Here is a 19,862-nt window from a genome sequence, read left to right on the forward strand (position 1 = left end):
TCTCAGAAAGGCCACTTGCCTTTTTATAAGACTCATATTAGGAAATCATCCATGCTCAGAGTTAATATGTTGTTGCATGTGGTCATATTTTATAACAGCGGTAAGACGGTACATTGGTTTGTAGTCCTTTTTTCCATATTTTTTTCTAAATCTATCAGTGCATGTTTGCCTGTTGGGTAGATTTTTTTTTAATTCGCAGAGTTTAGCTCCAGGGCAGTACGGTGGTGGGGGGGGACTGTGAGGGATCAGAGTAGATCAGAACAGATCAGTAGGGATCATTTAGGATCACTCGCCCGCTCGTCATCTCACCATTCCCACACCGTCCTCAAATTGTTACCATGCCGGCATATTTAAAACGCCCGCGTGAAGGTATTCCATTTAGTGAGCTTTCCTTGTTTGTGAGCGATCCTCATTTCTCAAGAAGCCCAATTTGTTTCGTCTTATTAAACAAATGGGTCATAACAAGCGACGACAACAACGTTGCCTTACTGAATGCTGGGAATGTCTCCAGCTGTGACGAGAGTCTCTCCAGTTTTTTGGTGAACTAAGTGACTATTTATGACCCCCATAAACCACAGAACAGGGGCTATTAGAATGCTCAGGAACCAGATGATAAAATTGGTCTGATGACTTAATCCCTGCTCGTGAGAACCTCCTCCTTCCTGTCGAGTGGAGCACCCGTCTGTAGCAGCGCCCTTCACACCCATTTCAACCAAACGGCACATTAAAGGAACAAGTCACCAATGCATTTATACCCTTGTTTTTCCCCCCTCAGGAAGATCCTAATGTTATTGATAACGGAAGAAGAACAGAATTCGGCTGGCCGCCTTGTTCATGCCTTGAGCGCAAGAAGCGTGAAGAAGGAAAAAACGAGTTGCTCCAAACCGGCCCGAGCCCGGGGAGCGCTCCGCTCCAGTCGATGAGACGAGGTGGAAACTCAATTCAGGTCTGCATAAAAAAACAAGTCTCTGAACTGTGTGACCTTCATCAACCCCCCCCCCCCCCCTCTATCGCGCACATCCACATCTGCTTGTGTAGCAGCTGGGAGGGAGGGAGGGAGAGAGGGAGCAGGGGAGGTCAGGGGGTGACGATGGTTGACTATGCTAATGCTGTTGTTAATGACTTTGCCGTGAGTGATAATTGATCGTCTTCATTACCATATTAACTTCTCTAACCCCCACCCTTACCGGTGCCCCCCACTCCCACCCTAACCCGCCAGCCTCCCTCTATGCAATAATGGATCCCCCCCCCTGTTTGAGCCTTCAAATGATGAACTAATTAGCTTAATTAAAATCAATAGAGGTGCCAATACCGGGTTAGACAGCTCAGGGATGCCGTCTCTATCTGCAGGGAGAGGAATTTATCCCGAAAGAGGTGGTGAGAGAGGACGGCTGGCAGGGGGGGGGTAAGAGGAGTAGGGCGTAAAAAACAGGAAGGCCGGGAAAAGGTGAGAACGCGGGAGTAGGACAAGACGGACGGGCAGAGAAAAGAGGAAGCAGTTATTTGAAAGGAGAGCCTGACAAACCAAATAAGGCGGAGACGGATGGATACGGACAAACGGACAAAGAAGTGGGACCACGCGGGAGTCGCAGCTTTAAAAAAAACGGGTAAAATGTAAAAATGAGTGGACAAGGGTGAGGACAAGAAGGCGTATGAGAGAAATCTGCCAGAAAAGGAGGCAGCCACAGAGGGGGGAGACTAAACGAGAGAGAGAGAGAGAGAGAGAGAGAGAGAGGGCAAAAGAGGTTCCTAATGCTGATTTATGAGGGCTTGACGGTCGTTAGCTGCAATAAATGGCTTGTAGGAGTGGCTGCAGCATTACTCCCTGTACAGGATACTAAGTGCATTGTAAGGTCAGCCATAAGGCCAAACTTGCATGTCGCGCTCTGCCCTTGTAAACCTTTGTTAATATATCAGCCCGAGCTGTAACCGGTCCATCTGATACCCCGGATGGCTGCGAAATCCTGTACGCTCATTATTTGATTTCGCTTCGGTTTTGGGAAACTACACAAATGTTGTTTTCGAAATCGGCGGACAAAACTCAACATAGATGTGTCCCCCCCCCCCCCCCCCCCCACCCCCCACAAAATTCAGTGAATTTGGTAATGGAACAATTAGTCAATTCAGTTTCCGAGCAGCTGGAAACTGATCTGGCAATGTTATTAGCACACTAATCATTTAATCACGTATAACATTAAAAAAAGCGTGAGTTCCCGGTTCAAATGTCAAGTCTTTGGTATTCTCCTGTTGGTTTTCTAATGTAATTTAAACATCGGATATGGACTTTTGGTTGCTCAAATTGAAAACGTCCCCGTGGGCACTACAGAACCGTCGTTTGAGTTTTCTGTCATTTTAGAAAACCTGTATGACGCATCGATAAACTGCAAAAATAGTATGTAGTAAAAATCCCTTCAAGCTATTAGCAGTCCTGCTCCAGACATGCTAACCCGTTAGCACGTCGTTGACTGAACCTGCACACTGACACAGCGCTGCTTCTTCCAAAGGACAGAGGGTACGTTAAAAAAAAGGGAAGTTTATTTGGCAAATGGTTTGTCTCGTCTATAAACCAGGCAGACATCTGTCACTGTGGGTGGATGAAGTAGGAAAGGGTACAATTTGGAGGAATTCCAGGAAGGATCAATTTCCGCCGTAGTCGCAGGTATTTATTGACTCCGGCTCTGATCTTCATCGGCGTGAACATGACACCGCGGTGGACGTTTTCCCTTTTATAATGCCGGCGCATTAGATGCCGAGGGGGAATATATATTTTTTTAATGAAGCCAACGTGGATTTGTATAATTATTACAATTTATTGCCATGCACAACATGCAATCAATATATGTTCATCAAAGCCACGACAACAGACATCATTTGACCTGCCTGGTCGTCACAATTTATTTTCTTCAAACTCAGCTGTTAGTTTTACTACTGTATCAACAATCACCAATTCTGGTATGGTCAAAATAAACCTTTAACCTATAGAGTTGGCTATTAAAAGAAACCGTACTCTTGAGCCCCTCAAAGGCACCAGAGCGTAGTCCCACACTATAGTGTGACAGAGACAATAAGAAATGTAAGTAAGATGTAACCAACATAACCGTCTATTGCCTATTTGATTCTGGTTTTATCAACGGTTTAACAGACCTGAATGTACGTGCTGCATTTGTTGGGAAAGGGTAGAAGGTTTAAATCAAGTCTTGCATTTCTGTTTTTAAATATGCAGACTCCCAGATTGGACAATTATTTTTAGAAGATGTTGTAAGAAACGGTCAGAATGCCAAACCAAACTTGTGTGTATGTGTGTGCATACTATACAATATCATTCCAACAAGAAAAAGCCCCTAAATACAAGGCTGCGGATGTTTGTTTGTTGTTTATCGTCATGGTTGCATCACTCTACACTTGCATCAAGCTCACGCTGGACAAGATTTAAGTCCACATTTCTAGTACGCTCACTGTAAACATGCAGCCCGTGACATACTAGGACGAGACTCTGCCGTTGTTCCTTGCGGTTCGTCATCGCCGAGAGTCGCTTTGTCTGATGTTTTTCATTCCTCGCTCTCGGTTGTGATCTGGTGACTCACACGCACACACGCAGCGCTGCTTTTTGTTTTTTTTTCCTCCTCGGTTGCTTTCGGTTGACCTAGCTCCAGACAAAAGGAATGGAAGGGGAGTGGGAAAATGGCATGACGGCGTAAATGGCCGGCTATTTTTGGATGGAAAATAAACATGGGTGGGGGCAAGTGGATGAGACGGAGCTGAGGGGAAAGGAGACGTAGGAACGCATAGGATGCGTTGGAGGAGACCAAGTGAAGTGATCGAGTTGCTTCGATGAGTTTAGTTCCTTTCTTTCTCACAGTCGAAGTACAGTGGCCTTTTGCACTTTTTTATATTATAATATAGTTGTATATGTCCTTTTTTGTGTGAAAGGCTCTGTACTGCTTGTATCGTCTCCAAACATGGTGAGAAAACTTTGCTGGAACTAAGATGTGATGCAACATCTGCATAATGCGCTCGCTTCCTCTCTCTCATGCACTCTGCTGTATTCTCAACGCCACTTTAAGAGCACATGTCCTCGCCAGTCGTTGTTGGTATTGTTTTATTTCATTTAAAATGCAGCTAATCAAAAGAAAGCATTGAATCCCAAACGGACAGTCGTATGTAAGCCCTCCGTCTAACAAATGAGAGCACCGTGGTCATAACCTTCACTGTGCTCATTATCGTAGATTGCAGGCCTTTTCATAAAGCTGAGGCCACTGGTGACGGATTACCAACGGGGTGGACACACACACACACACACGCACACGCACACACACACACACACACACACACACACACACACACACACACACACGCGCGCACACACACACCGGGATCCATAATGAGACCTTATTCCGGACACTCAACCCCGGCTGCCTTTTAAATTACACCCGCCACTCTGCCATACATACTTAATCAGCTAATGTTGTTTTATTCCTTTATTATTAATTTGCTCCCGCATCTGATTTATCTAAAGCGCCTTGCATCACACCAGTATTTTGTCTCCTCTACAGTTCAGAGAGGCGGGGGGCGGGTGGGGGGGGGCGAGGGAGTCCATGTGCTTATTCATGTACTTAGGGGATTGCATCTGTAATGAATGGACTGGCTGTTTAGGCATACACAACGCAGCCTACTACTCACCTTAATAATGTAAGCAGGTCGTAACTCCTGCTAACCCAAGGGTGTGTGAGGCATGCGTACACACACACACACACACAGTTACACACACGTTCACCGGCCGAGCCACACACGGTCTACCTGTATCGGCCGCCGAGTGCCAGGTCGTCTCACTGTCACATTGCAGCTGAATTAGGATCTGATGTTTGGTGAGTGTTGGAGAAAATTGTGACGTGTCTTTTGTGCGTTGTTATGTTCGGGGGGGGAGAAACAGACCCGCTTTGCAACGAGAGGACATACTACACATTTTTATACGCTGTTAGATTTTAAAGGCGTTATAGTATCTTATTATATTTTATCAGAAAAAACAACTAGTCGTATGTAGTCTGTTGGCCTTTATTATTATGCATAAACTATTAACTTTTAATTATTAACTATTAACACTCATAATGGACTCAATCTTTATGTCCGCCCCACGTACTCTTCTTTTGATGCTGTTGCTTGTTCTCGTGTGTAATTCGCTCACTTGCCCCACATCCTGCATTCACGTAAACACGCGGATGAGCACATACCTGTAGCGAACAGTAGCACATGCATAATTGAAACAAAGCCCATACTTAAAGCAGACACGCACACGCGCTTGCACACATGCACATATGCTGACCTGTGAGTCATTGCTGTCAGCATTGATTTCCTTTTCCCAGAATGACCCGTGTCACCACAGCGATAGAGTGGCCGATATTTCACCGGTGCAGCCGGGTCGCTCGTCGCTTTCTCGCAAAGCCGCCTTTCTCCTTTCCGAAAGTCCGACTCGTGATCTCTACCTGAACCCGCGTCCCACTTTCCCTCCTCATCTCCCTGTCCGTATCCAGCCCCTCCCCCCTTTTGTCCCTGTCTGTTTAGTTCCATTTCTCAACAGTCCCACGCAATTAAAAAGCCGGGTCCTCGTAACTTTTTAGCCCTCTTTTTGTCCTCCATTCATCTCTTTGCACAACTGACCCCAACAACTATATTTGTGACCCAAGTGGTTCACACACACACACACACACACACACACACACACACACTACAGAGAGGTACAGGCAGTGTGATGGGGGTTATCCGAGTGCAAGGAGTCGTACTGTATCTGGGAAGGAACAGAGCGCTGTGTGTGTGTTTGTGTCCGCGTGTGCACTTTTAGCTAACTAAGCCAAACTGTGTTCTGTTGCTTCAGCTCAATGTCCTTCTTTCAGATCAAGTGACATCCTGTGCTTCTATTGCGTCAAACGTATTTTTTTTTTAAATTCCCCAAGAGGACGGCCAAATTATTAAGTCATTAGAGTAATCGTATTTCAGATTTCATCTTCGATTCCTTTCCTCTATATTTGATCTTGTCAGCTTTTTGATTTGATTTTGGTGATTTGTATGCCGTTGGCCCCGTTTTGAAAATGAGCAAAGCAGAAAGTTTCTTCCTTTTTTTTTTCTTTCATCAATTGTTTATCCAGTTGCGTGCTGTTATTTAGTCTCTTGTCGTTTTTTTGTTACCAAAGTGTCTGGTTGTCAAGAGGCAAATTCCAGCAATCCGGTAAGCATCACATTGTCATAACGTTTTTAAAAATACACGTGTGTGTGTGTGTGTGAGTAAATTTCCCGTGTCATGTCTCGCCGCGGTGTCTGACTTTGATCCGAGGACCTTGTTCCCTGGATGAGCTGGTTGGACCTGCGTCTCCCGTCCCACAAAGGTACAGATAGATAGACATAGTCAGCACGTCACTCTTTATTTAGATGTTTAGTTCCTGAGCTGCTTCTCTCATCAACAAGCAATTATTACCTTCGGAAAAGTTTAATAACTTGGATAACTAACAGCTTCTTCATAAGAACTTCATGAATCGACCACACGGGTCCTCTGCTGCAGAGAGAGGTAACCGTGTTGGCCTCGGGGGGGTCTGTCTCTCTGGAGGGAGTTTGGGATCCTCGGGGAGTTACTCAAACACAACTGTCCCCATGGCAATATGTAAATTCCTATATGACATATCCCACCATGCAGTGCTCCGAGGCGCCTGAATACTCGCTCTGTTTCTACTTTAGACCTCTCTGGAAAAAGACAGATTCCTATTTTAAGTTTCCCACGTTGTGACAACACTAATGCAAGAAGCATTTTCTGAATGTGAATCGGCCTGCTCATACATTTGTACCTTTTCTAGACTTTGCATGCTGGACACGTGGACTCACCAGACCGTTGTTTGCTGAAGCTTAAGTCGCACAGTGTCAAATCACGCTCACCCTGTTCTTGTCAGTCAAAACCAGCCTGCAAATAAAACATTAAGTTCAATGTAAATTGACGGTTTCAATACTACTTCCTAACATACACTTACGTGAATATACGCTGTCAGGACAAGAGAACAAATGCCATATCCCTAAAGTCCCCCCTTGTAATGTTTAGTGTGATTTCACAAAATGATGTGAAACATAATGAAATTGCCGTCCATTTCTTTAATTTTTTTTTCAAAAAGCTGTCATATGAAAACTAAGTACACTTCCAAATACGGTAGAAAGTAACCTGACAGTAGTTTGACAGCCTGCAGTGCAGCCAATTAAAGCACCAAGCAAAGCAGGAAAAGGTGGCGTGGCACAACGGGGGCACACATGAGTTTGTGGCTGCACAGGGTTTCTTTGCCGTTCCTGCGAAAAGGCACTGAGGGGCCATGATGTATCCTCATCCAGCGCGCTTGCTGTCAGAGGCGCGGGGATTTGGATCACACCTTGAGCGTTTTAAATGGCTGCACATATAACAAGAAAAATGGAAAAAATGAAATGAGTAAATCAGGTCTCATGAAATGAGATGACAGGCAGGTTGAAACAGTGGGTGAGTGTGTGTGTGTGTGTGTGTGTGTGTGTGTGTGTGTGTGTGTTTCTTGCCACCAGCGTCAACATTAAACACATCAGATTGAAGCCACCCCCCAGGGTAGCATCACTCAGCCAGGTGTCTGCGTGTGCGTGTGCATGTACATGTGTGCGTGTACATGGTGAAACCCAAGTCTTTTATCTACTTTCCCATTTGCTCAGTTTTTTTGTTTATCTACAGCTTTATTTATATATTTCAACTGAAATGGTGTACCGAGACACGCGCACACACACATTGATCTATCAATGTATTGATGTGTGCGTGGGTGTCAGTTTTTTTTTTTATTCCCATCTCCCTCCAATTTTTTAATTATTTTCCCTCCGTATAATCTCCTGCAGAGTTTTTACTCTAGAGTTAACTTGAGTGCTGTTTTCTTTTGCCAAAAGCAGTCAAATGCTCAAAGTTAGTTAGGTTGAAAAAAAAAATTAAATAAAGCTTTGACAGAATATCCTGATTCTCATTTGGGAGCTTAACTCCGACAGTATCCCTCAGCGTAACTGTTCTAATTCAACTCCAAACTTTTCTTTGTTATTGAAAGTTATACGGTATTTAAACTGTGCAGTTCATTATTGTCAAGTTATTTTTTTTCCTCATGGCTTTGCTTGTTTTTCTTTTGTCCAGCTGTTTGTCTGACAGTCTCCAGACTCTTTCCTACCATTACAGTAGTGGATGCACATCACTTTCTATGTGTTTCCCACCCCCCCCTCTCTCTCTCTCTTTCTCTCCCTCCCTCTCTCTCTCTTTCTTTCCCACTTTTCTCTCAGGACGTGTGGAGGATATGTCTCTTTTTCTCCATATTGACTTTCCCAGGTCAGGCTCCTCTTCTCCTATTAGGCCAAGCTAACTGATCAATACTCAGGCGTGGTGGGCTGCCGCGTGGACATGCAGACAGCCGTACGTAGCGGGCCGTGCTCGGGCCAATTGCCGCGCTCATTAACACTCGGATCTACCTAATGGCACACGCTCATCAATGGAGTTATATGTCAAATGAATAATGATACGACTGACTGTGTGCTACTTCTCACATTCCTGTAACGTAGTATCAGAGGATGCTAAACTGAACACCGCAAATTCCCAAATCGATTAGCGAATCAATTAGTAAATTAGTAAGTCTTCCTCCAGTTGGTGTCTTCTCTGTCAAATCCGAGGCTACAACGAACGCCCCGCGCCCCCCCCCCCCTCCTCTCCTCTCAAACCTTCTCCTCCCCTGCTGGTTTCCCAGCTGGTGAATTGTGACATCTGCAGTGCTGCATGGATAAGCAGCTGCCACAGACGGAGGGAGGGAGGCAGGGAGGGGAGAGGGGGAGGTAGGGCAATGCAGGAGGGAGGTAAAGAGGGAGGGATTAAGGGGCACCAGGAGGCAGCAACAGTTAGTTGTATAGCTGGGGCGAGACAGGAGTGTGTGTGCGTGTGCTTGTGAACGCACTGTACGTCCATGTAACCGTGTGTGTGTGTGTGTGTGTGTGTGTGTGTGTGTGGGGCAACGTGCCAGGCGGTGCCATCTGGCTGCTTGACAGCGCTCTCCTCATTAACAGGGAGGTTAATTGCTGTGGCAGCACCCAGGCTGTGTCAAACATCCCCCTGGGGACGGGGAGGCAACTTACCGTCTTTGTGTTTGTGTACGCGCATGCACGACTGTGTGTGTTTAAGCACACAATATGGCACTGGAGCTCTTAAAACCGGCAACATAACGCTGCTGTATATTGGCCCTGGCCAGCGTAGGGTACCTGTATCCTGTGTGAGTGTGAGCGCCTACGTGCATTTATGTGTGTGTGTGTGTGTGTGCGCTTGTCCGTGTATGCCAGGCTACATGCATGTTTATATTATTCTTATGAATTATGTCTTGTTGCTGTAATGATGTAGAAAGAATTGGGTTTACAGGAGCCAATGTCTGTGGCCCTGAGGGCAACACACACACAGCAGCTCACACAAACACACAACACACACACACACACTCTCACACACGGGGCAGGGGGAAGGAGTGGCAATTTGCATGTTATTACTGCATATTCATGACTAATTTTGTTAGCCTTGCCTAATCGGCCTGAGTGACAGCTTGAGATATCGAGAGCCTGCTTTAATATCACACACACACACACACACACACACACACACACACACACACACCTCAGTCACATTCACTCGCCCTGCTCTCTTTGTCCACACAGTAATCATAACAACACTTAGGGCTCTTAGTAGGAATTCCCTTTGGTTCATCCTTTGGTTTCACACTGTTTCATTTGTTTAGCACAACTGCTTTATTGTACACAACAATATAGTAAATCATGAAGCCTAATTTGTTACGTACATAATAATGAATCCTGAAATGTGCATACATACATACATCACATGCAGGGAGTTAATACATTTGCATTCAGACTTGTTGCAGGTCAGAATGTGTTGTATATGTGTTTTTGTATTTGTGTTCATAAAAGTTAAATTTAAAAACTACGAGACAGTCCATCTCTGTTGTAATGAACCCGTTTTTCTCCATTAATGGGGTAGAAAATATTATTATATATATATATTTTTTTAATCTTTGTTGGCTACATGTTATTTCAGTCTGTTTGTTCTTGTGTGTTTAAAAAAAAAAAAGAATACTGACCAGGACAAAATGAGACTCCTAATCTCAGCTACGACCGTACACACACACACACACACACACACACACACACACACACACACACACACAGCGCTCTAAACCCACCACCCTGCAAATAGGGAGGAAATGGACTGCAGTTACTTTTCCTTCAAAAAGTTCTTATGATTTTCAACTTCAATTTTAGACCATACATCTCTGAAAAATGATCCATAAATTTACTTTACTAGGCTTCTGCATTCCATCGAACCAGTGCTAAAATAATACTTTCATTCTTTGTAAAAGTTTAGATTGATATTTGTGCATTTATTTAGGGAGAAATCATCTATGTGTACGCATTCATATTCGCATAAAGGCTTCTGTGTATAGTTAGTAGTACACCCATTTGTACATTCTTTTTTTTAATAGCTTTCTCAGTGAAATGCTCAACAAAGTGGTAATTCACAACAAAGAAACAGTGTAGTTTGGAATGAAAATATCAAGTGAATTGACAGAACAGCAGCACGCACTCTTCCCCGTTCCCTTCTAGACACAGAAACAGACTGTAATCTAAAGTCAGTTTGTTCGCTCTCCTCTGTGGCTTTTACTCCATTTGACTGAAAAGTTTTTTCTTTTTTTTTCTTTTCCTGAAGCGAAAGATTTAACTCTCGGCGCTCTCGATCCACTCACATGTCACTTTTGTCAAATCTTGCCTTTCCTTCCCCGCTTGGTGCGAACGCGTAGACACGCTTGATCAAATGTGAGTTTACCATTTTTAATCTGCGCAAAGTTTCTTCAGAATAACTCCTCTCATGAGGCTGGTAAATATAAAATTGTGTGTGTGTGTGTGTGATTTCTTTTTTTCCTGCGCTCCTTCCATCTTGGGTGTGTGACAGCTGTCACTGGTGACTCAGAAGGTGTCTGGGCAGAGTTAACATATTTTCACCGCTGGGAAAAACACACACAGACACACACACAGACACACAGACAGTCACATATATGCTCCAGTTGGTGTCACCGAGGAGAAATTTCACCAGGCTCAGCATCTCTTTACTGCTTTTGCGTTACTGTTTTTTCCTGATACACACATTACACTGGATGCACACGGCACATTGCTTATATATTTATTATTATTTTATTTTTGAGAGCATTTAAAAAGAAACTTTCATCAAGGTTCTCCAGGTTTTAGTTGAGTGTCTCATGCTGAGCCATTTGATGGCCAAATGCTGTGTATGAATGTTATTGGAATGGTGACCAATTTATACCTGTTCTTTGGTGATTTAATGGGCCTTGTATCCTTCTCTCCCTCATTTTTTGTCCCTCTTTCTGCTTTAGTTTTGGTTCCCCCAGTCCAGATCCCATCGGAGTGGGAAGACCTGGAAATCCAGTTGCAAGCCAAGGAAACGGTAATCTCTGATCTGGAGAGGAAGCCCAGAGACGTTTTCCAACAGAAACAAAAGGTAATCCAAGTGGATTTGTTCTGTTTTTAGTTTATACCAAATATAAACTAAAAGGATCGCTCCAAAAAAATGTCACCCAGATATTGTCCAGCCCTCAGACTTGTGCCTCTCGGTTAAAACGATCAAACGCATTGAAAGTCTTTCCTGTGTTTTCTCGAGTTGAATTGTGAATACAGTACATTGCCTCCACACGGATGTATTTGGACTGACTTCCATTACATCAAGGTGTTCCTCAAATAGGTGAGCCTCTGACGTGAACACCAAACTAAATATTAACTTTCCGGCAGATTTTTGTCACCTCCGTCTTAACGCAATGAAATCACTTGTTGAGTGGAATTTCTCCGCGGCACGCTCGTTATAGTTTAGAAACCTGTCTGAGTGGCGTAGAAGCCTTGTTTCTATTTTATTCCTTTACGATATGGGTTTGGCAGCTGCGCTGGGAGCGCTCCATGTGCAGCCGGGTCTAACAGGAGGCCGAGGCGTGGCTGATGAATTACCGGCGTATCTCAGAGCCCCGGGTAACAAACATGGCGTCGCCGACCGGGATTAAAAGGGAGAGTTTTTTTTACGGCCTTCCCACACCTCCTTATAGGGTGTCACTAAATTATACCCACTGCTGTTTTACTGTCTTCTGTGGCTTACGGTTAAGGCGCACGTAAATACACACAGGCTTGCAGAAATGCAGACACACACACACACACACACACACACACACACAGGCGCTGGCACACGTGCATTTATGCCTGTGGTAAACCCGGGTTTGTTGGTTGTTTATGTGTGTTGGCTGGTTACTGTTTGTTTGTACTGCTTGTGAGTTGACTCATTAAATTGCATTGCTGCTAATTAGTGGTTTGTGTGATTACACAGCCTAAGAGCAACGAGCAAAGTTAGCAGAGCTTATTCTCTTAATCATATTTCCAACAAGAGCGTCGTGCATTTAACTGGTACCTCTGCAATGCAGATGCACGGCACGGACTCGCGCACACACACACACACACACACACACACGCACAGCTTTTAAAAAGATAATTCACATATAATTGCGTCTTTGTTTGTTAGCAGTGAGCCAGTTTCTGTTTTATTAAATACATTCACAGAATCCGAGACCTATGAAGCCCAATGAGAACCGTTGTAGGTCCTTAACAATGAAAACCACGCATGTAATCATGTTGTGCCTTCAGATTGGGCGGCGTGGAGGGTTTTTAAAAGCTGCACGAGTCACCAGCGCGTCCTTCAGGTAACACATGCCATTATCCGCTGCTTGACCTTGTGTCGTCCCTGTGCAGTCATACATCATATAGGGGAAAATATTATCCTAGTCTAAGACACACGCAGCTGTTTTACTTGAGTTATTATTATTTATATGTATTAATTACAAAAGGTAATATTTATAACGAGGATATTAGCAATGAATTAAAATTACGTAGAATTAAAATATTTTATTAATATTTTAATATATATTTTCAGATAATTGCATACGATGAGCGGACAATTTATCAACACTCCTGTAGCACAGCACCAAGATAATTCATGAAAACTCGCTACAAATACATGTTTTTTGTCCCAGACTGTAACCCAGGTGCTGGAGATCCAGAAAGGCGACATGAAGGAGATCGCTGAGAAAGACACTTGCATCACCAAACTGCAGGCCGACACTGAGCTGCTGCAGCAAGAGGGGGGCCGACGCAGACGCTCAGGTGGGCCCTGGCAGGTTATGAATGAGCTGCAATGGTGGAAGAAGTACTCGGATACTTTATGGAATTAAAGTATCAAATGCATTCAAAGGATCTATCACAAATGTTGTACTTAAGTACTGTATTTACAATCCGATATATCAATTCCTTACAACATCTGCCGCATGAAAATAGCAGCATGCCACTATTTGGCATGTAAAGATACAGCGGATTAATCCGAGCTTCTCTGCGCTTTGTCAGTGCACGTGAAGTCTCACAGGCTGGCTTACAATACTTATTCTGCACTCAGATTCTTACTGATATTTTATTTTGCTCATGATAGACGTATATATTCATATAAAATGTTGACCTGAAATATAGCTTGTATGGTTGTGGTTTTAAGCACTCTAACATGGAAATACTACAGTAGTATTTAGTTATGAGTTTCATGATCAGCTATTGTATGTACATGAAACATGTGATATGTAAATAAAGTGAACACATGGCTGTCTGGCATGAAGCTGCCTTACAACGACGCTTTTGCTGTTTCAGATTAGTTTAGAGATTAAGTTGGTTCATAGTCTTATTTCATAGTCTGCACAGATGTCACTGCCTGCACATCACTGCTTTTCTTTTGTCTGACTTCATCTCTCCAAGCTGAATGGGAGAGAGCGAGGGAGCTTCAGCAGGAGCCGAGGCGAAAAAGATGAGGAATGGAGGCAAAGCGAAGACGAAAGGAGGCAGAATTGTGAAAAGCAGTGTCAGGAGGCAGACGAGGCGGCTGAGAAAAGTGGAGGAGGTGAAGAAGAGGGAGGAACAACAACGGCGGGAGGGGATTGAGGAGGAGAGAGAGGCCCATACTCGAATCTATAAAAAGGGGACTGAGAAGTCTGAGGTGAGTTTACGAATGTACTCAGTGCATCTGTTGTGTCTATGCTCATCATGAACTCATCTCACACAATAACACATTCATTGCCATTGAAAAAAAGACCGGGGGAATTAAAATGTAATTTACCTGATTTCAAATTGTCTTTTGTCTTTAGAACTTTGAGTATTTCCATTTGTACTTTTTAATTCTCTTGGCCCTAATATAGTGTCAATATTTAGTCATGTTTTTATGGTTTTCTTAATTGAGTGGTTCTAGCATGTCCACATACTGCACATGTACGTGCACGCATGACACGGACTGGCAAAAAAAAAAAGAATACAACAAAACACTTCACCTTAATTCAGACCTCAGACGTTCTCTCCTCTCTTCCCCTCCACCCCCTCCCTCCTTCCTTCCATCCTGCCATCTCGCCACAACCGCTCCAAATTAATCTGCAAAATATTGATTTGAGGAGCAGGGGGGGGGGGGGGGGTGGGGGTGGAGGGTGGTGGTGTTTGGGGGCACCACGATTGCGGCCGCATATTAATACGAACGGCCCGCTCTTCGTCTCTCCTCTATACTTTAAGATCCTCATATCTTCATAATTGATTAATGTTCCTTTGTGAAGTGGGGATGAATAATACATTACTGGGCCTGCTGCACCCTCAGGCTGATGAGAAAATGTTTAATTTCAGTAAATGTAGCGCTCCCTCTCTCTTTCTCTCTCATTTTCCCTCTCCGTTTATTTGTGAGCGTTGGAGTGCGTTTGTGAGTTTTTGCTTGTGAGCTGGAGACGAGAGGAGTGTTGTGTTGTCGATTTAGCTTTTCTCGTGTTTATGTTCGCCGTCACGAGCAAAAAGGCAGCATCTGCGTTTGCAAACGCGAATGAATAAATTGGCGACACGAGCTCCGTATTGTTCCATTAACTGATAAAACCGCAAGAGCTGTGTCGCTTTACAAGCCGTCCGCCATGAGGGAAAACAATTTGTGGTGCGTGTTGTGAACATCCGCTGCCACATTATCCATCCGCCATCAGTGAAAGCGTGCCGATGTGCCACAAACCCACCTGACGGGGGGGCGGCGGGCAGGCAAGTGGCCTCTTCAGCGGCCTGCAAAGGTGCCAGGAGGGTGACATATGTCACTTGCTGTGTGACTGGCGCAGCCTGACTCGGCTCGGCTCTGCTCATCTGGCTAACGATGCTAATTATGCTAAACAGAGGACTAATGATGATGATGATTAGGGATTTAGGAGCTACAGCATGGCGCGCTCGGCATTTGTGTGTTGGTGGGGGGGGGGGTGATGACTGATGGTGAGCATCTGTGTGCAGAACGCACACACGCATGCACAAACAAAGGTCTCACTTCATGCCTACTTAGCTCTGCTTCGTTTTCATTTGAACTTGTGCCAGTGATGAATGGGAATCTATACACAGGCACAGCTTCATACATACACTCGTGGGCTAATTGAATAAATAATTCTTATCCGTTAACAAGCATCCTTATTAGTTATGCTAATCAGCCCGGATAACCCAATTAACCCCATAGAGTGAGCCTCCTCTGAGTGCTTTTATGTGGGTGTGCATTTCTATGCCTGAGAGGATATCAGAGACACTTAAGAAAACACGTTTGCTTAATTAGTTTTCAATGACAAGCATTTATGTTTTTGTTTTTTTTCATGTTCTCATTGTTCTTCTTTTGAATGCAGAGTAACAGGCTTTCCACCCCAAGGAAATGAGTGGTATGGATGTAAGCAGTGTCTGGTGTTCTACATGGATATGTGGGGATAACTGCATTCATGTGCATTCAGTTAGATCGTATATAAAGTATGTTTTTACAACTATTATGCTCGTTTAAAGCGAGTGTGTATTTGTTCAGAGGATGTCTGTCTGTTCCGTTAGTTTATGTCCTTGGAAATACAATTTGGCCTAAAGTTCTCTTCGTTTATTTAAAACCTTCAGTCAGCGTTCCCATCCTAATAGCGAATTTCCTCTCGTTTAGCTTTGCCACTCATTATCCGGGCCATGTGGAGGAGACGGTGTTTAGAGAGGAGAGGGAGAGAGACACTCTGAGAGGGACGGAGAAAATGAGAACAAGCAATAGAGCAAACCAGCAAGAAGAAGACTGAGCGAGGGAACGCAGATTTCCTTTGAACCCGACCACAGCTTACTTGTGCTTTTAAATGAATGGTGAGGAGGGCGAAGGGAGGGAGACACGCGGACAAGACTGTCTTTGTGGCGCGAGAGAGAGAGGAAAAAAAGATTTATGTCTCACAGGAAGTCTCCCAGATTTGTGGTGTCACAAACCGCCTACGCCGAGTCAACTCCGCGCCCTGGCGCTTAATTAATAGTCAGTTTAGATTCCTGTGTGCATACACATCTTTACCACACTTATACCTGTAGTTTGTTGCGGAGTAAGTAGACAAGCATTAAGACTGAGTAGAACTGATAAGTACCTCTGCTAAGAGCTGCAATCAAAACGTGTCAGAAGGTTTTGACATGATGTCAAAGCAAGCGTCTTATATGCCGAAAAAGTCTGCACGTCTATTTTTAAATATATTTAGATAACAATTAGTTTCTCTTTCGGGAAAAAAAACAGCTTACAGGCCATTCTCAAAACTGACTTACGGCAAAAAACAGATAAGGTATGAAAGGCTGCACCCGACATTAGCATCAGGTCATGGCACCTTCGCTAATGTGCTAATGGAATTCACTGTGGTTAGCTAAACTGCGGGGGCTTAACGGCCAAAGCCTGCACTTTTGTAATGGGAAGACCAAACACTGGACGTGCAGTGCGGGTCTCGGATGGGGCCAAGATGCTAATATTAGCTCATGTTCACGTCAGCTGACTCATCTCCTCTGTGTCCTTGGTTTATTAACTGATTTAAGACGGATTAGATCAGTCTTGCACGGGTGTGCACTCGGCTCGCGTGCACACAGAATTTGAATATCAAAATGGAATTGCTTGACCAGTGGAAATGAGATTAATTCAAAATGTTCGCATCAAGGTGTGTGCAAAACCGATGACTGTGCACATTGTTAATGCACCTTGCGGCATTCAAAGGCATTCATGACATTATCTGAAGCTCATGTTATGCAAACACATTTTGTAAGTCAAAGCCACTTATGTTAAGACTACGTCATGCTCCCGTTTCTTTTTTTTTTTTTTTGCCCGCATTTGACTTCATGAGATCATCAGCATAGGTATTGATTTTGCAGTCCATTTGAGTTTTACAGAGATAAAATGTGTATTTCTATTCCGTAATAACATGCCACAGTGACATAATAATGATGTGGAGCTCCGTTACCACGCGCTGTAAAAAGCACATCATGTGCTTTTCACCACAAGCTACTTGCCTTCGATGTGGTAATTGGAGTTAGTTGAGAGATGAGAAAAAATACATGAATGTAGAGTTTTTTTTTTAATATGGACATTGTTTACAACAGCATTGTTATTTCAGCCCCCTACCTGTTCAAAGTGGTCCTTTATCTCTATCAAGGTTATACAAGCGGATTGGCCGTTGCTCTGCACCCAACAAATGCTACAAACGGCTCGTCTTCTACTCTGCAGGAACCGTCTAGAGATTGCTCCGTTGCTAACAGGTCCAATCTCCTCACAGCCCAGCAGCGCGTTGGGTGATGTAAGTTTTGGCCTAGAAACCTCCCACATCCTTATTCTCCCTTTTGAAAAATCCTTTCTATTATCCCATTGTTGTGGTTGCTGTAAGAACCCACTGCCCTCTGGTTTCGCCCTATTTGACTGTATTGCTCGGTTCTGCTGTGAGCCGTTTGATCCGCTCAGTGTTACATGTTCAGGTGGTAAACAAGAGCACGTTGTCCTTCTGTGTGGTAAGAGTTTGGAAGTGGAGAGGACGTCTTCATGTTCGCTGTACACTCGGAGTACGCAGCCGATGTAAAAAATGTGTGTGCTTGTGTGTGCGTGTGTGTGTTTGTGTGTGTGTGCGCCCATGCACAAGATCGCTCGTTTCTACCTTTCTGCTAGTGTGCGTCCGTGACAGTTTTCCTCTCAAGATGTTAATTCCTCCCCGCCCAGTTGTTGTCATGCTAACACCAGCAGCGTCTGCACCGGGGAGACGAAGACATATTGGTGTTAATGAAAAGCCCTCCTAAACTCTCCTCCCCGCATGAATGTTTAAACATGCTTGTCATAACATTCATTCGCTCACACATGACAGCCAGCATCTGCAGCTGCCTCGCTCGCCCTCAATATTTTATCATACCATCTCCCCCTAACCCCAGACGAGCACAATGGCTGTGTGTTGGCAAACGGAATTATAATGACTGAAAACAGGCCGTGTTCAGACTCACTGCCAGCCCAGGCCATACATAATGTATTCAGCAGCACCACAGGCCTCATAATGGCACAATTAGTCAGCCTTAAAAATGAAAGAAAGCGGGAGAGGCTGTGTAAAATACATGTGTGAAATACATATGGAGGAATCAAACGAGAGGAATAAACAACGACAGTGAGATAAAAGATAGAAGACGGGAGAAAGGCAGAGTGGGAGGCGAAAAAGAACGACAAGACAAGAAGACGGACGAGGAGAAAGGAGCAGATGAATCCTCACGACCATCCAGTTTGCAATGCAGAAGTCCCATAACACACTGCAGGTCAGCAGTTGTGACCTTGGTGGTTTTGACAGAAGTGGTTCACCATGGCAACGGCTGGTCTGCAACCCTTAAGAACCCCCCCCCCCCCCCCCCCCCCGCCCCGCCTGCACCCCTCATCACTCTCCAACCATCCCTACTGCCTCTCTGCCAATTTGATTGGACGCACAATTGAAATGTCATTCCTCAGCCGCACACACAAAAACCGCTTGTGTTGTACAAGTCAAAGTGAGAGAAACCAGAGACCAAACTAACCGGCTATAGGAGGAAGGTCTCAGTGCAGCTTTCTATCATCGTAGTCCTTCACACAGAACTCGTAGTCTCGGGTTTAGCGTTGTGTGGTGGACGAGCGGACCATCAAAGCAGAAAGGCTCGTCCTCGCTGCAGAACACAGAATCAAATGAATAATAATGCGGAACCAATTACCTCAGGGAAATGTTGTCTGTAGGTTGGCTTTGCTAACACACGTGTCTCACCTTTAGCATAGTGGAAACTGTGTGTGTGTGTGTGTGTGTGTGTGTGTGTGTGTGTGTGTGTGTGTGTGTGTGTGTGGGGGGGGGGGCTGCAGGCTGGACGGCACTGATGTATTCGTTTTCCTCCTAACAAGCTTGTCTACCACCCCCTAAAATAGAATTGTCCACCACACGGCCCCACCTCTCCCCTCTTTTATTATTCCGCCTAGATGCAAACGCCAAAAAAAAAGAAGGAAAAAGGTGAATTAGGGAGAAATACATTTTTAAATTCTTCAACAACGCCTCTGGCTATCAGGAAGTTAATACGGTTGCCATGTTTGACCACATTGTTTGCTCGAAAAAGATTTGATAAGCAGCTATAATATAATTTCCAAATGTTTTTGCTACCGTATTGGCTCGGGTGTTTATTTGCCTCCTATATCAGACTGAGTCGAATAATACAACTGTTAGACAAAATATAAGCCAATAAACAAAATAGGGACATGGGCTTTTAAATTCCCTTTAGGAGCACCTTTTCATTTCACACACCTTTCCCCGTAGGCAGCAGTTCCGGGGCTCTGTAGTGGTGGCGTGTTCACCATCTTGTTGTGTGAGCATCTTAGCGCCGCGCAGCAGGTCTCTAGCCGCCGCGATTTGCATAAGTGA

The 19,862-nt window shown here is 44.4% G+C and overlaps 1 long non-coding RNA gene across 1 annotated transcript in view; it reads left to right on the forward strand.

Annotated features, from left to right (window-relative positions):
- The window catches only part of LOC144389991 (uncharacterized), a 38,780-nt gene that overhangs the window by 4,917 nt on the left and 14,001 nt on the right, over positions 1 to 19,862 (forward strand). The window contains exons 2-6 of the long non-coding RNA XR_013454037.1: positions 776 to 946; positions 11,454 to 11,578; positions 13,146 to 13,275; positions 13,909 to 14,146; positions 17,616 to 17,756. This is a non-coding gene — a long non-coding RNA (uncharacterized LOC144389991). The remainder of the gene's footprint in view (positions 1 to 775; positions 947 to 11,453; positions 11,579 to 13,145; positions 13,276 to 13,908; positions 14,147 to 17,615; positions 17,757 to 19,862) is intronic.

The sequence above is a fragment of the Gasterosteus aculeatus genome, chromosome 21, assembly GCF_964276395.1.
Source record: "Gasterosteus aculeatus chromosome 21, fGasAcu3.hap1.1, whole genome shotgun sequence".
Taxonomy (NCBI): domain Eukaryota; kingdom Metazoa; phylum Chordata; class Actinopteri; order Perciformes; family Gasterosteidae; genus Gasterosteus; species Gasterosteus aculeatus.